The 22,049-nt window shown below is 42.2% G+C and overlaps 1 long non-coding RNA gene across 1 annotated transcript; it reads left to right on the plus strand.

Annotated features, from left to right (window-relative positions):
• Positions 1-2,445: 2,445 nt before the first annotated feature.
• Positions 2,446-20,647, plus strand: LOC149121801 (uncharacterized). Its single transcript, XR_016223283.1, has 2 exons — positions 2,446-2,580; positions 20,283-20,647. It is a non-coding gene; the product is annotated as an uncharacterized LOC149121801 (long non-coding RNA).
• Positions 20,648-22,049: the final 1,402 nt, after the last annotated feature.

Genomic DNA, 22,049 nt, shown 5'->3' on the forward strand with positions numbered 1-22,049 from the left:
TCTCTGTTGTGTTGGCCTGCGAGGCTCTGATTTGGGATGAATTTAGAATGACCCCTGATGTGTTTGCACCCCCCACAAAGTAGTCTTAAAAAATATCTTTGTGCCTAACCGGATGTGAATTAAACTAAAAAATGACTGTGCTAGCCAGTAACTTGGGTCATCAAGCCCAGGGGCGGGGATGCAGCTGGGGAAAGATGCTTGTGTTTCCTCACTTACCAAAAGTCTTCCCAGGGAGGGATGAAATGTCAAGGAGGACATCCCAGGAAGACGGGCAAGTGCAGCTCTGGGCCAACATTTCTTAGAACAGCTACTGAATGAGGTTGCATCACTCTATGATTGCAGTAGTGGGCCCCATGGGAAACTTGGAACTTTACAGGAAAGCTGGACACACACACACACACACTCACATGCACAGACACCCCACGGTGGGTGCATTTTGTAAAGGGACTCCTTTGCTGTCAGCACCTGACAAGTGCTGAACTTGAAGATTAGCAGGGTCACCCACCATTAATGCAGAGGCTTGGGACAGGGGTGGAGGAGGGTGTATGGAAAAGCACCTGCCCCATAACACATTTCCATGGTGACAACAGGCCTTGGTGACAGTGCACAGGCTTCATAATCAGCTGAACATTTCTGTGGGACAAGCCCTGAGAGGAGACTGGGGAGAAAAGGCCAGAGGAAGAGACAGAGCCAGCTCCATTTTGCTAAAAGAGAGATTAAATTTCAACCCCTGGAGGAAAACAAAAAGTGAAAATGTAAAAAGGCTAAACCCAGGGTTTATTTTTGGTGCTTTTTGAAAAAGGCCTACCTGTCTTTACAACAGTTGCACAATGACGGGTATGCGTGACTTCACCCAACCCATCTGCTTTCTGCCTGGCACAGCCGGGCACTTCTCTGACCTTTCTCTTTGGACGCAGTAGTGATGGGGAGAGGGAAGCCTCACCCTCCACATTCTGTCTGATCCAGCACAGCTGCATTGTCTCATTCTTGAGAACCGGACGAGTTTCCTGAGCCCTGGGTTGATATACTGTACCATCTTTGGTGCAGCTGTAATTTTAACAAGGGGAGCCGACTTGAACCTCTCTAATCCTTACTCCAGACACCTCGAACTCCTGAGACTGGTGTGTATGTTTGCATGTGTTTTTAAGGGTTTTTCAGCTGTGCTTCTGACAAAGCGGCTCAGTCCAAAGTTTAAAAAAAGGGAAAGGGATAAGATGGGAGGAGGGGCTTGGTGACACATCTGTCTAATTCTGACTATGAGATCTTTGTGTAGCATTAGTATTTACAATAATGAAAATAACATTGTTATTCTCTGCTCAACAACATGTCTTTTGATGCCTGTTTTCTAGGATCGAATGATGGACACTGCATTTCATCCTCTGCTTTGAACCATGGATGAATTAATCCAGAATTAAAAGTAGGAGAGATGTGGGATGCAAGGCTTGGGCATCAATTACAGCTCATCTCAGTATTGCACAAACAACTTCAGATTTTTTTTTTTCTCAAGACTTATATTTTGGGAGAGAGCTGTTTTATGAATGGATATAGGCCTGACACACCAAACACGTGGGATTGGTCCGAGGGTTTTGTCTGGGTCAATTGTGACATCTGGCCATCTGGCTCTCATGACTCTGGTGTATTGTGACTCATGGGTACACAAATAGTAATTCTTGATAGTGACCACTTGTGATTGCAGACAAACAATGTCAACTGCCAGAACGGCCGAGGCTGCCGGACTGAGCCACTCCTGCCTCTGCTGCCCCTGTTGCTGCTGTCAGGAAGTCACCACGCTCCAGGCAATCCCACCCAGGAAGGACCCCAGGCAGCCTGGGTTGAGCAATTTACAGCCCTGGAAGCCCCCAGAGTGTCCTCCTCCCATCCTGATGAAGAGCTTGAGAGCATGCAGCTCCGATGGCAGATGGTTTGGTCCCTGTTTCAGCCACACCCTCAGCTGAGATTGTGGCACCGTATTTAACTTCTCTGGGTCTCAGTTTCCTCATCTTTCTTTAAAATCAAAGTTAGAGTAATTAAGATAGCTAATACTTGTTGAAAATTCCTATGTGCCCAACCATGTGATAAGCAAGACGCTTCGCGGACCTTGGCATACCATTTCCTTTGGTCAGGAAGGCCCGTGAGGTCTACTAAGAAAAGGTAGTTTGCCCCCAGCTTTTTCTTCCTCGTGCTTGCTGATGTTTTCTCTCTGAATGGCCTCTGGTCTCAGCTCTACATCGGGGCATAAGACTGGCTTCAGATGGGGCCTGCAGTCTGGGAGCTTTGTGGGAAAGGTGGCTCTCTCTCATGCTTTATGTGAAGATCACCTAGACTTAATCAACAGCCACCTCCGACTGCCAGTGATGGAGAACTAGCAAGTTCACCCAAGAATAGCTCATGCCAACAGTCCCAAGGTTTGGGAAACCAGTCTCTTAAATAAGTACTGTTAAGGAGTGTGTCTTGTTACATGCCAAGTCTCTGTTGATTCTAGAATATCTCCAAAATTCTTCTCTTTCCCATAGGTTAAGTGGGCCAAAGGTTAGGCAGAGAAGTGAAGACCTGAGATCAGCAAATGCTGTACAATGAAAGGTAACGGGGGATGGAGATGGTGGGGGGCAATGACTCAAAATTTTCACTCTGTAACTCCTCCTAGTAAGGAGAGCATTTTCAAGCCCCAGGTGAATATTCTTTCTCTGAGCTACCCAATAGCCTGTTACTAAAGTCTTCATTGTTCAATATGAGAGTGTAAGTTAGGCCAACCTCTTAGGTTCTTCAGGAAACTATATTCTATTCTGGAGTCTGGGAAACTATTGTTCATGATTTTTACATGAGTAGGAAGTAACACCTTTACAAATACCATGCATGTGTCTAAAGTCACCACGTGTTTATCAATGTCCCAGCCAGATATAATATGTTCTAGCTAGTTTAATTCTCATAATAACAAGACAAGAGGGGTGCTAGTTTTTATCCTCATTTTATGTATGGGGAAACTGAGACAGTGATATATTAAACAACTTGTCCCCAGCTCAAAGGTGGCAATTGACATAGGGAGAGAACCCAGACAGTGAAGTGCAAAGGCATGCTCTTGACCACTATGTTGAGCTACCTCTACCTAGGAGGGGTCAAAAGTTACTTAGGATTGTCATAGACTCCAAGTTCAGCACCTCAAGATCAAAAGACAGTATAACTGTAGCACATAAGGCACCTGTATACTCATGAGCATTTTTATATTTCTCGCTAAGGGTGGAAATTGATGACTAGTCCCATATAGTCATGGACCAAGGAACTTTACGTGGATATGGTTTAAAATGTGAAGAGACATAACCTAGGCTCTCAACCTCATCATGGCATTTCAAGGTTGTGAGGATTTGCTTTTTCAGAGGAGGTCTGAATTGTTGATAAATATCTGTGAACTACCAAGTAGAATTACACAAGTATCACAAATATATACCTACCACTAACCAGTCAACACCTTTAAAAATAAACTCTTCTATTCAGTTTTCTGATATTTATTTATTTACTCATTTCAGATTTAAAAAGAGAGAGAGGAAGGGAAGGAGGGAGGCAGAGAGAGAGAGAGACTTCTACTTATTCATTCACTTCCTAAATACCCACAATGAGCAGATCCTAGCCAGGAGCTTAGAACTCAATCCAGCTCTCCTACAAGGGAGGCAGAGATTCAAGTACTTGGGCTCTCATGTACTGCTACCCAGAGTGAGCGTTAACAGGCAGCTGGTATTGGAAGTGGAGCTGAGACTAAAAGCCAGGCACTCCAATATGGAATGCGAGCATCCCAAAGTCAACATCTTAATTACCGTGCCAAATGCCTGTTACTACTCTACCCGTTAAATGATTCAAGAACTAGACACACTGCAGGGCTGAGTGTGGTAGAGCAACTAAAGGTTGAATCAATATCCTTGAAAATTCCCTTGCACAAAGGAAGGCCCCGGAGCCCTGGCCGACTCCATATAGCTTTTAATTGAACTTCTGATGCCTACTAAATTCAAATGAGGAAACACTTAACCATTCAGTTGCATTGTTTTGCCAACTGATTAATATTAGTGTTAATCAGCTACTAACTAGTGACCAGGAAAGTTTGTGTTGATGTTCTTAATACTGTCATGGTTATGCTTCCATCCGTGTATATTTAGCCTTCAAATTCTTTTATTCATTTGTTGAATTTGAGTTCTATACCACTCTTGGGGCACACAGATCACCCATGCGCATTGTATCTGAAAGCAGCAGATTAGAAACTAGAGCGATACTCTGCATATTTCCAAGGAATGTGCATGGATTTGCTGTTGCTCCGCCTCAAACAGATTTCTGATCCCTTTTCGCTAAAAGCTGTGCTGCTGCAGAATGAAATCCAGCATGACTGTGATGATCTGTGTGGCTCTTGCCGCATGGAGTTGGTTGACAGTTTTTCACCAACTCCCAACTCCCCGTCACTGCCGCCCCCTCAACCAGATCCCTGTGATTCTCTGGCAAGAACTTCCAGTTTGCCAGATCCAGAGGACAAGCCCCAAATCCTTCCCTTCCTGGAGGCCTGCACTATCTCACATGGTCATCCACCCACCCCTTGATTTTACCCATGTCCTGGACGAGTCATTCCCCTGCTCTGCTTGATGCTTGCGGCAGTGACTTATCCTCTCAGCTTCATGTCTTCTACATTTGCAGCAGCTGGCCAGATAGAAACACATGAAATTTCCTGTGTGATCTCAAACTTTGATGTAGTCTAAGCTTATTCCATTATGTGACCACTCCCTGCTTGCTCCTCTTAATAAATTCTGTATCCCAAATGTAAGTGCCTTCTCCCTAATGACACCATCATCACCAGGGAGTAAATGGAGACTGCAAACTCTCCAGATCTCTTCAAACCCAGGGAATCATCAGCTCCTGCAAAGTGACCTGCAAATCTCCCTTGACTCTGCTCCCTTCCCACAGGCTGGCACGACCGCCGTGGTGTCCTTGGCTGCTCTTCTTGCTTCCATTCTCTCTCCCCTTTAACACCATCCTCACCACAGCAGTCACAGCTGGCTGCTTGCACGCCTTAGATCGGGACCTTTTGTTCCAGATTCCAAAAGAAGACTTTCACATTGTTTAAGGTAAAGTGAGGTTAGACTTTAGAATCTGACGTGGTGATTTTGAATATATGTGTATCTCCTGTGTGTGTGTGTGTGTGTGTGTGTAGACACACATGTGCCCTACTACTTTAATAACACAAGATTTACAGCATCAGTTTGCACATTTTTGTAAAGCAAGCATGTGTTGTTTTTTGAGGGGTAGAAGGGTAGTCTACAGTAGAAATTGAGGAAATCAGACAGGCAGTTACATGGAAATTAAATTAAAATTAAATTACATTAAATTAAAATGTAAGCTCCTTTAAGACAGCTGTTCATGATCCCTTGTTACGCCTCACAACACTTAGCAAAGTACCTTATTTAATGTGATTGGGTTCAGACCCAGGAAAGGGGGAACTTGCATTAATCAAAAGCAGATGGGGGTGGCAGTTGAGACTTTACAGGTTAAATTATGCCAGTCTTGGAGGAGAAAACGGAGTGGGTTTCAGAAGCACAATATTTGTGTGTGATGATTGGGGTTTGAGGAGGTTTTCATTTTTTGCCCTCTTTTTTTTGTATGGAAAAAAAATGAAGCCCAAAGGAGCCAAGAAGATGCTAATGGATGAAATGCTTTGCACATATGGGATGGAAAATTGTGCTCGGTTAAGTCAAAAAGCAGCTTCTGAAGCACGTAATGTGGCTGCAGCTTCACAGGTGCCTGACCCGCCGCCCCACCACATCACTGCTCCATGTGTTTGGCCCTGGTCCTCTCTTCCAGCCGGCCATGGGGAAAGATCAGATTCAGTGAGGCAGAAACTTCTAGAACTGCTTGGAATTGCTGCTTGTGCCAAAGAAGATCCCCTCCTTCTCACTCTTTCATCCACACACAGGAGCATTAAAGAACTAAACAGCTCTCATGTCAACTTCCGCCCAGTCTCACTCTTCTGGCATCCTCCTTGCGAGAGCAGCTGTTTTTCAGCTGATGTTCAAGCTGACACACTCTAAGTTAAATCACTCTATTTATACCTAAAAAAAGGAGGCCCTTTTCTTGGTTTGTTGTAATTTCTCCTACATATGGCTCTGAAATGGGTGCCTCACTTTATAAAATTTTCATTCTTCTGCAGAACGTGTGGCTTCTAAGTGGTAATTCAAATCCGATATTTGTAAATTGAATCAGGACTGAAATTTACCAAGAAAAGATGCTATTTAAAGAGATCATGTGTGGAATACTAATTTGTCCTTTTTTCCTCATTTTCCAAATAATTCCACTTCATTTTTACAAACCTAAGTGATTTTGATGAATACACATTTGAATTTCTCAATGTGGGACACACACTTGTTCTCAGGAAGGTAGTTATTCATAGGCCATCAAACTAGCTTTTCTTTTTTTCTTTCTTTTTTTCTTTTTCTTTTTTGACAGGCAGAGTGGACAGAGAGAGAGACAGAGAGAAAGGTCTTCCTTTGCTGTTGGTTCGCCCTCCAATGGCCACTGCGGCCAGCGTGCTGCAGCTGGCATACCACACTGATCCGATGGCAGGAGCCAGGTACTTATCCTGGTCTCCCATGGGGTGCAGGGCCCAAGCACTTGGGCCATCCTCCACTGCACTCCCTGGCCACAGCAGAGAGCTGGCCTGGAAGAAGGGCAACCAGGACAGAATCCAGCGTCCCGACCGGGACTAGAACCCGGTGTGCCGGTGCCGCTAGGCAGAGGATTAGCTTAGTGAGCCGCGGCACCGGCTTATCAAACTAGCTTTGTGTTCTCTTCTCATTCCCCCATCTTGTTCTTACTCCTTGAAAAATGGTAGCTGTGCAAGAATGCATTATTTAACAAAGATGGTAGAATTCTTATGTCCAAATGAATGCTGTTTCTTCCAAGTCATCATGTTGGGATAACCTAGAAGATTCTGGAACTGTACCTTGGAGGTTGACTTTAATTCAAGTTTGGGAATGACCTTAGAAGGACAGTCTAGAGAATCTGTACTCTCAGCTTGCCATGTCCAGGATGAGCTGTGGTCCAGCTGGGTGCACAGAGTCTTGCCATCAGAAAAATTGTTTATCACCATCCCTTGCCCCTTAGTAGTTGGCCCTGAACTTCCTCATGGCGACCTGCTTCCCCTAGCCCATTGCCAACACCTTTCTTCTTCTTTCTTTAGTAGTGTCAGTGTTTAAACTTGAGTAGTACTTATTGTAAGCCAGATAGAGTTTTCATCAGTCTGTGTCTATCAACTCATTTTTCTGCACAATAGTTCCATGCGATGGGTGCATGGCACTCATACTAATCTTCATTTGGCACAGAAAGATGCTCGGGTACAGAGAGGTGTAGAACATACCAAAGGTGTAGAAAGTGCTGGAATTCCAAGACTTAACCACCACATGTGTAGCTCAGGATGGGGAAGGGGCTATAGCTGACTTCACACTCTAGGAGTGATGCCAGTATGCCATCATCCTTCCAGATTCTTCTCCAACAATAGCAGTTCCTGCTTTTTCACACATTGTTGATAGGAGATCTTTTGCGAAGTGATTTGCTCTTCATCTTACAGTACTCCTTACAACCCTTGTGATCATTCCCATTGATTCAGTAAGGAAGCAGGGTTATAACTCACCAGGTCACAAATCCATGCTATTGGTGGAGAGAGGAATTTCCCATAAACATTTTATACCATAATATAAATAGGTAAGTCGAACAGAAGCGAAGAATTGGACCTGTATCCTAGGAACTTCAGAATAGTTAGGATGAATACGAGGATGGGGTTAGAAGTCATTGACATTTTATTATGAAATTCTGATCTTGTAGGATTCATCCTCTCCCTCCAACTCCTACACACACATGCCAACACATGTGTCCATGCAGGTACAGGTACACAAACACCCACATCCCATGTATGTACACCAAAATAAAACATGCTTCCCGAGCCGGCGCCGTGGCTCAATAGGCTAATCCTCCACCTTGCGGCGCCGGCACACCGGGTTCTAGTCCCGGTCGGGGTGCCGGATTCTGTCCCGGTTGCCCCTCTTCCAGGCCAGCTCTCTGCTATGGCCAGGGAGTGCAGTGGAGGATGGCCCAGGTGCTTGGGCCCTGCACCCCATGGGAGACCAGGAAAAGCACCTGGATCCTGGCTCCTGCCATCGGATCAGCGCGGTGCGCCGGCTGCAGCGGCGGCCATTGGAGGGTGAACCAACGGCAAAGGAAGACCTTTCTCTCTCTGTCTCTCTCTCTCACTGTCCACTCTGCCTGTCAAAAATTAAAAAAACAAAACAAAACAAAACAAAACAAAAAAACATGCTTCCCATAATGAGGTTTTCCATAACAAAATGCAGCAGTCTCACAGCAAGTAAGGCTAAGCAGAACTGAGAGCAGCAGGCCGTTGGCTTCTTACTCTTTCTTCAGTATCAGCCAGAATAAAGCCTGAGAGAACAGGGAATGTTCTGGGTTGAGTGTTGCTTCTCATAACCCCTCATGCAAGGTGCTTTAATGCATGCTTATGAATGAAGGAAGATACACTGATGCTTAGTATAGGTTTCTTAAATAATTAAAGGCAGCACTCATGAAGAGTCATCATTCCAGGTTCTGTAGCCTTGAGAGGTTAAGTAAGAAACCAAAGAGGGAACATGTTCTCCATGATGATATGTGTATGAAATTTACCTGGAACTAAAGAGTGCTGAAGGAAAGAGTGATGGTGGCTTTCAGAGTCTCTGTGAAAGCAGATCTATGAGTCAGACTGGGCCACATGGACCATCTTCAAGTCTCATTCCTGAATTTCATCATAGACTTTATCCTCAAATCCCTGCAAAACCCAGTGTGTCGTCAATTTTCCTACACACACACAACTCATCTTTGCATTTCCAACTGAGCTGGGTCCCAGAACAGGCTCCAAAGTTCACGTGGGCTTTTTTGGGAGGATTTGACCTGGGCTGTTCAGTGAAGGTGTGCATTGTGTGGAGCTGAGGTGATGGTAGGTGTGGAGGAAAATTCATCAGTCTTCATTTCACTTCCCAGCAATAATCAAGCCAGAATATTAATTTTGTGATAATTGTGTCTCCCTCCTTAATGTTTACAGAGAGAGAGAGAGAAACAGCTGGGGCGGTTGACATCTGAAACAGGAGCCGCTGATCATTACTTGTGCAGCAGATGGTCTTGGGTTATGAATAAGCAGCAAATGTGAAAAAGATTCACAGGGTTGCGCCAGGATTGCTTCCTGCAAAACTGTTTAACCCTTGCTGCTTGCCACTGGCTCAAGGTTGGGATTGCTGAGCTGCTCTTTGATTATAGTCAGAGACCTGGTACTCTTAGATGTGGCAAGGAATGGGCTAAGACTGGACTGGGAGAATACACAAGACAAGTCCATGCCTTTTTGATGAATAGGAGTGAGACTGGAATACAACACAGACCCTACTAAGAGGAATGGAAATGGAGCCTCTGCCTGTACTTGCACTCCTAGCAGGTGCATGAAGCAGTGCTTGGCATTATGGGGAATATGGGAATCCATCTGATGGGGATTTTGGAAGTGATGCAATCTGAGAGGTATCATGAAGTTCCCATTTTTCTCCAATACCTCCCTGGCTGATTTCTCACAAATGCCTACAACTTTGCATTTAAGAGAATCTTCCTTCATGTTATGTAACTGAATGAAGCTCATTAAAATGCAATGTCCTTTAGAGGGGTGACATGTAATAACTTGTTAGTTTTTTAGATACTTTCCAAAATTCATCTTTCTAGGCTCTAAGAGGTCAACTCACTCTGGATTTGGACAAATGGTGAAGGAGGGAGTTAAACTGAATAGGAGCCCTGAACATCAGAAATGCCTCAAGCCTCTGGTTTTCCTTGGTTCTGCCCTGCCACTTAGTAGCCTTGAGACCTTGGGCCAAGTCTTAACCATGCGGCCCATGACTTTGTTAAGCATCTATATCCTTATTTGAAAAGGTAGAATAGCAGGTACTAAGAACAGGTTGTAGGAGGTTCAGATCAGACATGGAAAAGATAAGAGAAGCTGTGAAGCTGTGGACGAGCCAGTGCACATAAATAGTGTAGCAGAGATTTGACTACGGTGGTTGGAGAGGTGGTGTGGGTAGCAATAGTTTTTACAATAGAAGGCAGGAAACTTTTCACAAATGCCATATACTCTTGGGGGAGGGTGTAGAAGAGGTTTAAAGTCTCTTTATGGTTCAAACAATCAAAGCTTTCACTGTAGAAGGCATGAAATGACTAAACAGGAACAATTCTTGAATTGCAATTATAAAAGGGATTCCTACCAGCATTACATAGAAAGAGGCATCAAGTTTCCATTTCTACTTAATATTGAGGGATATGCTGACCTAATTCAAAGAGTAGAATTTAACTCCAGCCATGGCCAGCACAGGCAGGGAATACAAATTCGGAATCTCAGGGGTTAACCAGAACCAAACCAAAAGAGGAGGAGATGGAGGGGGACTAGGAGAGAGGGCCAAGCTACAAGGTCCCAAGTGGTATAAGCAGTCAAGTCTTTCTAGATGGGATTGGTGGGTATAGCTATCTCATGAGATTTTTGAAGACTCTTTATATTTAGAAAACTCAACTCCCATTACTGCTTCTCCAGAATTGGCCAAAACAGGCCATACCATGGGATAGCACTAGTGGATCTCATCTGTGGGTCACAGTTGAGAATCAGAGCTAAAGGCAGTTCTAGACAGAGGCCAGGCAATGGGCAGATGTGTACTAAGCCATGATCAACAGAGCATTATATATTACATAGTGACTAACATAATCCTCCAAAACCCTTCTTGGAGTATTTGAATCCAAGATACTGTCATGACATTACTTGATTGCGGAGAGAGGGAGGAGACACAGCACCAAAATGGTAGAGCCCTGGAGAAGAGGAAAACACATTCCTTTGACTTGTGGCCCATTAAGGGTATCAGTCAGTAAGGTCTGGTTTTGTCACACATGGTATTTCACCCTGAGTAATGAATGGTCCCTTCAGCTTGTGCCCTTTTAAGACGCAGCCCCCAAATAAAGTTGTAGGAGTGCATCTCTCCCTTGTGATCTGAAGGATTCTAAGGACCTGACCTCCGTCCATTATCAGTGGAAGAAAGTGTCTCCTTTCCCACTCTACTGCTTGAGTGACCCAGGATTAATGCGTTACCAGCTGGGCTGTTCCTGGAAAAGAGAGCTCCTTGTTTCTTTAATCCTTTTGATACCAGGATTAGAATCCATGGAGGAAAATAATAGTCTCAAACATACCTAATGCAAAGCTCATTCCAGCCAAGGTGCGGTCCCTACCTCTCCAATACAGACAAAACTCTCCATCAATACCAGGGAACCAGGAACTCTGCTAAGTAATGACTACAGAATCAGGCCCAAGCCCAGTTGGTCACAGCACTCAGCACATCTATAGGTGAAAGGAACAGCAGGTTGAGAGTTACTTAAGCTATGAACTCTTCAGAGTCTCCTGTTGGAAATGCTTTGACAAGCCAGCCAGTGCCTCCCTTCCCTTGCCCCTCCTCATCTCAACAAATGACAAAGTGCAGGTTGTTGCCTCCAGGTGAACACAGTTCTGGGGAAACAAGGAAAGCAAACAAATACTGCTATGTGGTTGAATAGTTCCCAGGCTCCATTTCAAAGGCGGTCCCTTATGGCTTTGTTTGCTCCTGTTTTTCCCAGCATAGGTGTTTGATATCACACAGGCCTGGGCTGAGGTTTCCAAGGAGAGGGGTATTTAGTTTATAGTGGGAAGCTGAGAATTTTCTAGTCTGAAAAAGGGAATAAGTTACCTGTCCATCGAGTATATTTAAAAGCCCACAATTGAGCTGACATCAAGGTGCTGATGGGACATGAGAAAGTTCAAGTTGGGTATCTGAAAAAGCACCTATTGCAATCGCTTTTCTGAGCCAAGTTGGTGGCACGATTCGTCCCTCATTTAAGGGCAGCTTCCACAGTGGGATAGTCTTCCCTTTTCCCAGCTTCAGGTTTGGCAGAAGATCAGGACATCAGCACTCAAGTGACTGCCTGTGCAGGTAGATTTAGAAAAGATTTAGTAGACTTCAGAGACAATAGACAGAATAGAAGGTGTGAGATTCTTATAACACCCCACATATTGTCAGCAGATGGCTTGGAACTCCCCAAACTCTTCCCCACTTTTCCTTAGACACAGACAGGATTGCATCAGAGAATGTCTATTTTTCTGAGGTGACACCATTAGCAACAACTTTTTTTTTTCTTAAAAAAAAAGCTAATCCATTAGAAAACATGATAAAGTCCTTCCCTCTGTCCACCAGTCCTCCTCTCTTTTAACTTCATGTCTGCAGGGAAGGGCTCAGGCAGAATGCCAGAAGACCAGGTTCAGAAATCTACATCTGAAGTTTAGATTCCTCTAAACGTTAGGCCACTTTGACACATGGCTGACAAAGACAACTGGGAAAGGAATTGTCTTCACATGCGCTGGACTTGAGTTTGAGTGACAGATTATACTTACTCAGCCAGTGTGGGAATTCCTTACCTATTGTTGCTTATCAATAAATGATTCACACGGCCTACCAAGGATTATATTTCTAATCATTTGGCCAGCCATTGGAAGAGCTTGGATGGCTGCCTCTGTCCTGGGAGTGTCCAGGTCATGTTCTGCTGCAGTGAATGCAGCCAGGCTGGGGGGAGGAGATTTCTGGGAAGTGGGCCCGGCCACAGGGTTGGCACATACTTCTCAATTTCAGTGAACCGCAGTGTGGCTCTGCAGAGCCAGGGAGGCCATGAATTTCAGCAGAACCCGGTCTATAGAAATATCTCTGAGTCAGACACATGCTTTGGGGGCTTTACACAGATGTATCCATGGTACAGATGATGAAATCAAGAGTTAGAAAGGTTGGAATGTGTGCTTCTCTAGACATCTACCATACTGACTGAATATCCCACAGGGTACCAATCTCTATGCCAGACATTATGACAAGAGTAAATGTATAAGAACAACATCTGATTTCGAAGTTACAAATGTTAAAATCCCTATTCAGATATTTGCTTTATTTATATGCAATTTTAATTATTTTATTTATTTGAAAGGCAGAGAGAGAGGGAGAAGGAGGAAGGAAACAGAGAGAGAGAGAGAGGCCATGCTCTCATCCTATGTTTCATCTTCAAATGTCCACAGTGACTAAGCCTGGGCTAGCACAAGGCCTACAGCCAGGAACTCAATCCAGTCTCCCCTGTGGGTGACAGAGATCCAAGTACTGGAGCCATCCATCACCTATTGCCTCCTAGAGTGTGTATTAGCAAGAAGCTAGAAGCATGAATGGAACTGGGACTCGAGTCCAGATGCTCCGATACAGAACGCCGAATTCCCAAGTGGTGTTTTAATGCTGCATCAAACACCTGCCCTGCCCCTGATGTTCTCTAGGCAGAGTTACCAAAAGTCCCTCCCACCCCAGAGAAGAGTAATTCCACCCACTCCTTCATATAGTTATGGTGACAAGAGTAACCAACATAAGCAATTCTTGCACAGCTAAACTTGGTAGTCCTGTTTCAAAACATTATATGTTTATTTAAACAGGTTATTTTTTAAATTCAAAATATGTAAAGTTAAAACTACAAAAAATATAAAATTAAAACTATATGCTTAAAATTTCATTTATTAAAAGGAAAATGTATCTAATAAGAAATCAACATTTATATTTGTTCAATATAATTTGATTAAGGAAATAAAAAAGACATAGAAGGGGCCGGCGCAGCGGCTCACTAGGCTAATCCTCTGCCTGCGGCACCAGCACCGTGGGTTCTAGTCCCGGTCGGGGCACCAGATTCTGTCCCGGTTGCCCCTCTTCCAGTCCAGCTCTCTGCTGTGGCCCGGGAGGGCACTGGAGGATGGCCCAGGTGCTTGGGCCTTGCACCCCATGGGAGACCAGGAGAAGCACCTGGCTCCTGGCTTCGGATAGGCGCAGCGCACCGGCCGCAGCAGCCATTGGGGGGTGAACCAATGGAAAAAGGAAGACCTTTCTGTCTGTCTCTCTCTCTCTCAATGTCCACTCTGCCTGTAAAAAAAAAAAAAAAAAAGCCATAGCAGTTTTCAGTTGTTATATTAATAAAAATGATCTAAAATAATAACTACATATTTGCCTTTCATTTTTCTTTCTGATCTTCCTTTAAAAAATCAGATAAACAAACAAAAATAATCTTTCATAAATAATAAAAGTAACCTATAATTCTATTACTTACATTTAATAAACTGTATTTTATTATGCTCTAAAATTCATAATTTTCTAACTTTGTGGAATAAATCTCTGATTTTTAAAAATTTAAATGGATGTATTATAATTTATTTATTTAGCTGGATCAACTTTTGCTAAATTGCCTACAGATATGCTGAAAAGTCTTGTCCTTAATGCTTTATTTTTATCTCCAATTATAGCCTCTGGGTGCATAGTAGAACAGAATCCACAGGTCAAAAAGCATGAAATATTTAAAGTTCTTGATTTTTAGGGCCTAACTGATTTCCAGAAAGGTTTAAACAATTTTCTTTCCCGTTAGCAGATTGCAAGAGTGGTTGTTTCCTGTGTTGACCAGTTGCAATTTTTTTTTTTTTTTTGCCTAAAGAATTATCTAACTTTGTGTTTTTGTTAGGATTCTATTAGGAAATAAGTATCTTTGTTGCGCAATTGGTTTGCATTTTAAGACTATTAATCTTTTGACATTTGTTGTAATTCTTTCCCTAAGTTTGATGTTGATCTTTAAGTTTTCCTAAGACATGTTAAGTCACTGCCTACCTAATCTACTCATCATTTTCTCTCTAGTATCTTCCTCTACTACATCTTATTTTTTGTTTTTCTTCCATTGCCTTTTGTTTAAAAAGTTGGGATCCATTCTAATAACAGCTAACTGTTCAAAATTCAATGAAGAAAAATTAAATTTAATACTGCCAGGTCATCAATTTTATAAGCTAAGTTCATTGATCTATAGACCTTATTGTCAATACATTTGTATTACTGTTGCACCAAAATATGTTTTAACACCTTTTAGTACACGTCTTGCTTTTTCTTGTCCATGTTTTCTTAGATGGACTTTTGAGCCATTAGTTCAAGTTTTAAAACTTAAACTTTGTTCATTTGCTCAAGAACAAAAGAAGAAAAATGGTTGTGTTGGGAATTTATGCAAGTATCAGATCTAAAAATTGTTGATACATCTCTCTACCTTGTAGTTTTGTGGCTAATTTTAATTAAAATGCCTCTAGTGTTTCATCTCTCACTATGAGGCTTAAAATAGATGTTCTGATCATGATAAGGAAGTAACCATCCATTTCTACTTAAGACTTTTGTTTAAAAAAATCACATATGGTGTTGGAATCTGTCCAATGCTTTTTCACCATCTATTGAGATGATCATATGGTTTTCTCATTACTCTCTTATATGGACTCTCACTCTAGTTAAATTAGTCTACTTGCTCATTTTAAAATGTTATGCTTTTGCATAAGTCATTTTTTTTGACTTGATGCTATTTTGTATTAGCTAGGATTTCTAAGTGTAGGAGACAGAAAGCCACAGTGCAACCAGATGAAACAGATGAGTCCCGAGCAAGGTTCATCCAGGAACCCAAGGACACCACAGGACTCAATTTGGCATGCTATGGTGCCTTGGTAGTCACACTTTCACTTTCACAGATGCAAGTCCAGGGAGAAAAGAGCCCTTTATTTCCCCCAGTAGCTGTGGCACAAGCCTTGCGCTTTTTGTTTTGTTTTGTTTTTACCGTAAATTGTTCATATCCTCAACCCCATACTGATCACTGTTGACCTGGGCCAGGCAAATTGGTTGAGGCATCGGATACTTGTTCATGCTGAGATTGAGAGTAGGGCTGAAGAGGCTATTCCCACAGGAAAAATGGAGTTGGTATTGTACTACCAAAGAACAGGGATGGATTCCTAATGGACATACATATTAAGTGTCCACTAAACACCATTATTAGCTTGACATCTCCTAGGACGGAAGAGTTGAAGTCATTGACTTTCTTAGAACCATGCTGTTGCCTTATACTCCCCAACCTATTGGACTTTCACTCTCTTTTACTTTGCTGGTAACTCTCCACCAGTCACACAGAATTTAAGTATCTTAATGATTGACAGTTGTTTTTAGGTTGAGTTACTTATCTGGCTTAGAGTTTGCTTAGTGTTCTTAAAAAGTGTCCACTGTGATGGAATCCTTGTTGTTCTTCTGCTTACTATAGAGGCTACGGGGTGGGGAATGGTTTCTCTGACTGTACCCTTAGTGTTGTGCCCATAGGCAACGACATATGTTTTCCTAAGGACAGGGATTCTAATGCTGATGCCAATATTGGCACAAGGTGTATAGAAAACAGAAGGAAATTAAGCTGGTTCTCAGGTTCCATGAAATTCTTGCCATCGCGGTTCCTGAGTTACAGTGCTATCTTCCTTGATGAGATAGTAGGTTGCAGATCTGTTCTTTGTGATCTAAGAACTGCCCAGAACTTTTTCTTTCTGCCACTGTTTTCCCCACCTGAGCTTTTCCATGAAGGGCCTCTCTTCTTTGGTAAGCCCCTAATGGGAATTAGAACTGAATGATGTGGCTCACTGTTCAGAAAGGCTCCCGTGGAGTCCAGTCACCTCAAAGGGCCTCTGTTCTATCCAATCATTCCCTTGTAGGGTATATCTGAAAATAAAAAGGAAAATTTAACCAAGCCTGAGTGGAAATGACCTTCAGCCACCTTCAGTCATGAAAAGTCAATTAGAGTTAAATATGTTGGGTCTTGCTACCTTGCAGAATTGTTGCAAAAATTAGAAACTAAGACTTATTAAATCAACAACAGGAGTCATTGTGCACTTGTTCCCCATGTAGGATCTCTATCCTTAATGTGTTGCACTATGCGAATTAATGGTAAAACTAGCATTCAAACAGAAGTTTATACTTTGTGTGTCTGTGTGGGTGCAATCTGTTGGAATCTTTACTTAGTATATACTAAGTTGATCTTCTGTAAATAAAGATAATTAAAAATGAATCTTGATGTAGAATGGGATGGGAGAGGGAGTAGGAGATGGGATGCTTTATGGGTGGGAGGGTGGTTATGCGGGGAAACACCACTATAATCCAAAAGTTGTGCTTTTGAAATTTATATTTATTAAATGAAAGTTTTCTTAAAAAAAAAAGAAAGAAACTAAGACTTATAAGCCAACAGCCTTTCTTGATGAATAAATAAACATTCCAATGGATTTAGGAGTATACTGAAAAATTAAAACTGCCTTTTGGAATAAGTAGGAATAGCTATGATGACCCATGGAGGGTTTACCACTCAAATGGCCATGGGGAGAAAGCTGCTTTGTGTGGCAGTAGGGTGGAGACCAGCAGCCCAGAAGCAGTTGAAGGCCTCCAGGCTGTGGGTGGGGAAGGAGGAGTTAGTAGAGTAATCCAGGTAAACTGGCCGAGGTTCTTGGCAGGGTTTAGCTGCTCAGGCTAAGACTGCTTCAATCCAGTGCTTCTCAAACCAAGGCTAAGAAGCAAAATTCCTTCCTTATTTATCTTGCACTGAAACCAGCAGAGGGATTTGGTGGCTCTCACCACTAGTAAACCAGCAAACATTCTTTACTTACTTGGTTTGTCTTTTCTCTTTCATCTTTTGTCTCTGTTTTCCTTTTTCCTGAAAGCTTGTTGTATACCTCAACAAATCACCACACCCAGCAGGATGAACTTTGTGTGTAAAGCACAGTTACTGTGTTGGAAGGTTCACTCCTGCCCTTTACAACTGCAATAGGGCAGAGTGGAGGAGGCAGAGCGCTACAAGTTGCACCTGCAGAAAAGAACGACCTGAGTGGTGTTTGAACCTCCGTGTCTTGCTCTATCTTGCAACTAGACTACGTTGAGGGGAAGAATGTAATGTTACCCCTCTTGCACAAGTCAAAAATCTTTGAGCATGCGGTCTAGGATTTATATCCTTTAAAAATAGTTATATAACATGTTAATATCCAGTTGTCCAGTCTTGTTGTGGGCTAGTTTGGGCCTAAATTCCTGTTCCGGGCTCTTGCCTCTTTCTTAGAGAAGCATTCTAAGTACAGGCATAAACACAACATGCAAAGTGATAAGGTTTTTTTTTACAAAGTGAGGAAAACACATATGCATATGTGGGCATTGTTCAGAGACCCTGGGACAGGAAAAGAAAAGAGAGAGAGATTATCATACACTGCTTGCTCTGGGTCCACATGGAGTGAGAGAGAGAGCCTTCCTTTTACCAGGCTGCTCATGAGCTTTGAAAGGGAAATGGTTACATGGTACTGCCCCCAGGTCCCAGGTAAGGAGAAATATATCTGGGGAAGGGGTCATCCAGTGGACAGGTGAGTGGTTAAGATTACATGGGGCAGGGGAAGTGTGGCTTTCAGCTTGTGACCCTAATCTAGCTGTCTGCCTCCCATATCATTATTATTCATTTTTTTCACAATACTTTCATAAACAGGTATCTTCACAGTTGTTGAGTGCTCCTGAGTAAGGCATGCTAAAGGAATATGGCCTAATGATGACATTAGCTCAAGCCATCTTAATTCTGCATTGCCCATCATTTTGTTCATCATTACATTGCTGTATATGCTAATGGAAAAGTGAGAATTCAGTGTGTGTGTACCCCTGAATCCCATCTGACATATCACCCTACACTGCTCTCTCCCCTCTCACGTTTTATAATTTGGGAATGTGAAGCTAACAACCATGTAATACCTGATGTATATTTGGATATTAGATACCCTCAGGTGCTTTGATGTATTATATTCTTTGAGGTATTAGGTGTCATTGGCATAAGAAAGTTGAATGGATATGGTTCCTATTCTTTACTTATGAAAATTCCTAAACATAGATGCTATAATACACAGAATATTAAAATCATATATTTCCTTGAAAGACATGAGTAAAAGGGCATAAAAATTGTTCATCTTGAATTTTAATATTTAGTGAAATAATAGCAACATTCTCACTGAGATACTTAATATTTCTCATTGAGAACATTATAGGGATTCTTTTTTTTTAAAAAAAATTTATTTACTTATTTGAAAGTCAGAGTTAATAGAGAGAAGGAGGGGCAGAGAGAGAGAGGTCTTTCATCCTGTGGTTCACTCCCCAATTGGCCACAACAGCCGGAACTGTGCCAATCCAAAGCCAGGAGCCGGGAGCTTCTTGGGGGTCTCCCACGTGGGTGCAGGGGCCCAAGGACTTGGGCCATCTTCTCCTGTTTTCCCAGGCCATAGCAGAGAGCTGGATCAGAAGAAGAGCAGCCGGGACTCAAACTGGCGCCCATATGGGATGCTGGCACTTCAGGCCAGGGCATTTACTCGCTATGCCACAGCACCAGCCCCATTATAGGGATTCTTAACCTGTAGGTGACAACTCCCTAAGAAGATACAAGATAATCTCAAAATAAGGAATATTGAGTTTGTATAGAGCATGTCAAATAACGTTGTCACTTGATATTGGGGAAAAAACATTGTAGTAGTACAAACTCAATAAAATAAAACTGGCCAAAATTATCTGACCTGTCAGGGATATCCAGCAGGTACAGGGATTCTCAGCCTGTGGCCTGAAAGAGTCTCATAGGTGGTGGTTTGCATGTCAGAGAGAGATAGAGTCTGTAGGGAATTTTTTAAATGCAGATACTAGCAGAAACTTCTTTCCTTCCTTAGAAAGGTTAACTTTCTGAGAAAGGACTTGTATCTAATGTACATGTGTCTGTATGTGCCCCTACAGCCATGAGTGGCTTATTTTGCCATGACTGAATTGTGGGGTAACTTACTACTTGAAGATTATTTATAGACAATGGGTTGAACTTAAGGGTTTCTTTCCTTGTTTGGGTGATGGACCCTTGGATATCAAATTTCCTCCATCTGTAGTGTTGTCCCAAGAAACTAGTTGATTCTAGTGAATGCAGAGCTTGGCAGACCTTGATGAAGCATATTTATGAGTTAAGTCCCAATAAATCCAAAACATATGGATTAAATTTCCCTTGAAATATCTAAATTAAAGGTGGAAAGCACTTCGAAAGATACATTGGGGACCTGCTTCTCCTCAGGGCAATTTTAAAATTTGAACTGTTTTCTCCCAATCAACAGAGCTCCAAGTTTGCCATTGCTGTCAGGTATCAGAAGTTCTCCATCTTGGTTCTTTTCTGGGTTCTGCTTCCCAGGCAGACAAACCTTGATGTCCCTACAGTGACCCCACCAAGGTCCAGAGGACTATCCATCATACTGACCAGGGATCCCTTTATTGAGTGATACACCTTACTCTCTCTTCCAGGTTCCTGCCTCATCCAAGCATTAAGCCCAACTAATGCCAAATGTATGGGGAAAAAAAAAAGAACCAGGAAGCCATCCAAAAAGCATTTCAAGGCAAAACAAAGATGACATTGGCTCTCGCTTTCAAAAGCCAAAGTCAGAATGAATGTAGTGGAGTAATTTTGTTTTAAAGGAAAACCAAGCCAAACCAACACAGAACAAGCAATCGAGTCATCAGTCTCCTCATTTATGAATAAACCAATCTCTCTTAACTTGTGGAACAATTATATGGTAGCTGAACCTTACCCCATGACCTTAAATTTTTGTTTTGTTGACATTTAGCATCTTGAATTTGTAATAGTATTAACTTCAAATAAAGTTGTGTCAAGTATCTCTTGAATTTGCATTATTCCTTTCGCTCCCTGTGTCTTTTTTTATTTTTACAGAATAGGTGTCTATTTAGTGGTCTCAAACCATTAGGATTATGAAAAAAGTTACTTTTAAAGTTGTCATACCTTTTCTAAACATCTGTTTGACTGTGTAGGCTTGACAGATAATTCTTGCATATTTTCTTATGATTATAATGATTATGCATATTTTTCTCCACAGATTGCAAGGATTTTCCTTCTTGTCTTTGACCTCAATCAGAATTTTATGACGAAGTTCAGGGATGTCTACAAATGACTTAAAATTTGGAAATCTATATCTGGTAATTTTCTCATCTGATGACCAAACTAAGAGATTGATCATATTTTCATTAGAAACAAATTGATTTTATTCAAACTAATGTCTCCTTCATTGAGGCCAGAGGGTCACCAGAATTCAGTGTTCTCAAAAATCTTACCATTTGTATGTCTAGCAAAGTTCAAGTTAGCATTAATGTCTTTGGAATGAAACCCAACTCTAGACTTCTTGGGCATCCAAAATGCTTGGTATGGTCAGTGTTTTGCTCATTTGATTGCAAATGACAATAATTTTAGCATATCTTAAGGAAAATAGTTTTCTTCTTCTCACCTAAAGGAAGTAACATGGAAAGCCTAGCACTTAGTGACATTTTAAAATCCATTACAAATGAGTCTGAGTTTTATTCTTTCAAAATTCACACTCATGAAAAATAAATGTCTTCATCAAAATGAACCTGTGCCAGGTAAGTTACAGTTGTCAAACATTAGAAAGTTGTCATTGATTTACTGTTTTCAACTGGCATTGTAGAAAAACAAATTTAGAAAATTTCAATCAAATAGTATGTTATGTGGCCAGAATTATGTGCTATTGAGCAAGGTAATGGCTTACTACTTCCTTCCCTATGTACTCATTACCTTTCTGTCTAGATTTTATCCTGGCTGAATTTGGATAGGGGGAAAATTATGAAAACATTGGAACAGATGACGCCCATGTGATGTATTCTCAATGACCCTCAAGTAACCATTCAGACTTTGGTCTAGAACAAAGCAATTCTTCTCCTGAGACTTCAAGCTTCCCCAGAGAGACTGAGTACTTTAATAAGAAAAGGTCATCCCAAATAGAGATGCTAAATGGATGATGACTGCTTTAGGGTGTATCTGTTCCGTGCAGATATTTTCTCCATCCTGTCATCATCCTCCCGCTCCCTGGGCCAGACCTCCCTGTGCCTTGACCCCCTGCCTCTCTCCCCCAGGCTTTCAATCTGGCTGGATCTTGCTCTCCGACTGGAGAGAACAGTGGGAATCTCCATTAAGTATTAGAGACTCACATCTGGCTTTTCCTCCAGGCTTCTCTAGTCAAGTTATTGTAAGCCAACTTTTTGTGG

Source organism: Oryctolagus cuniculus, chromosome 16 (assembly GCF_051225735.1).
Source record: "Oryctolagus cuniculus isolate XC-2025 breed Fujian yellow rabbit chromosome 16, ASM5122573v1, whole genome shotgun sequence".
Lineage (NCBI taxonomy): Eukaryota > Metazoa > Chordata > Mammalia > Lagomorpha > Leporidae > Oryctolagus > Oryctolagus cuniculus.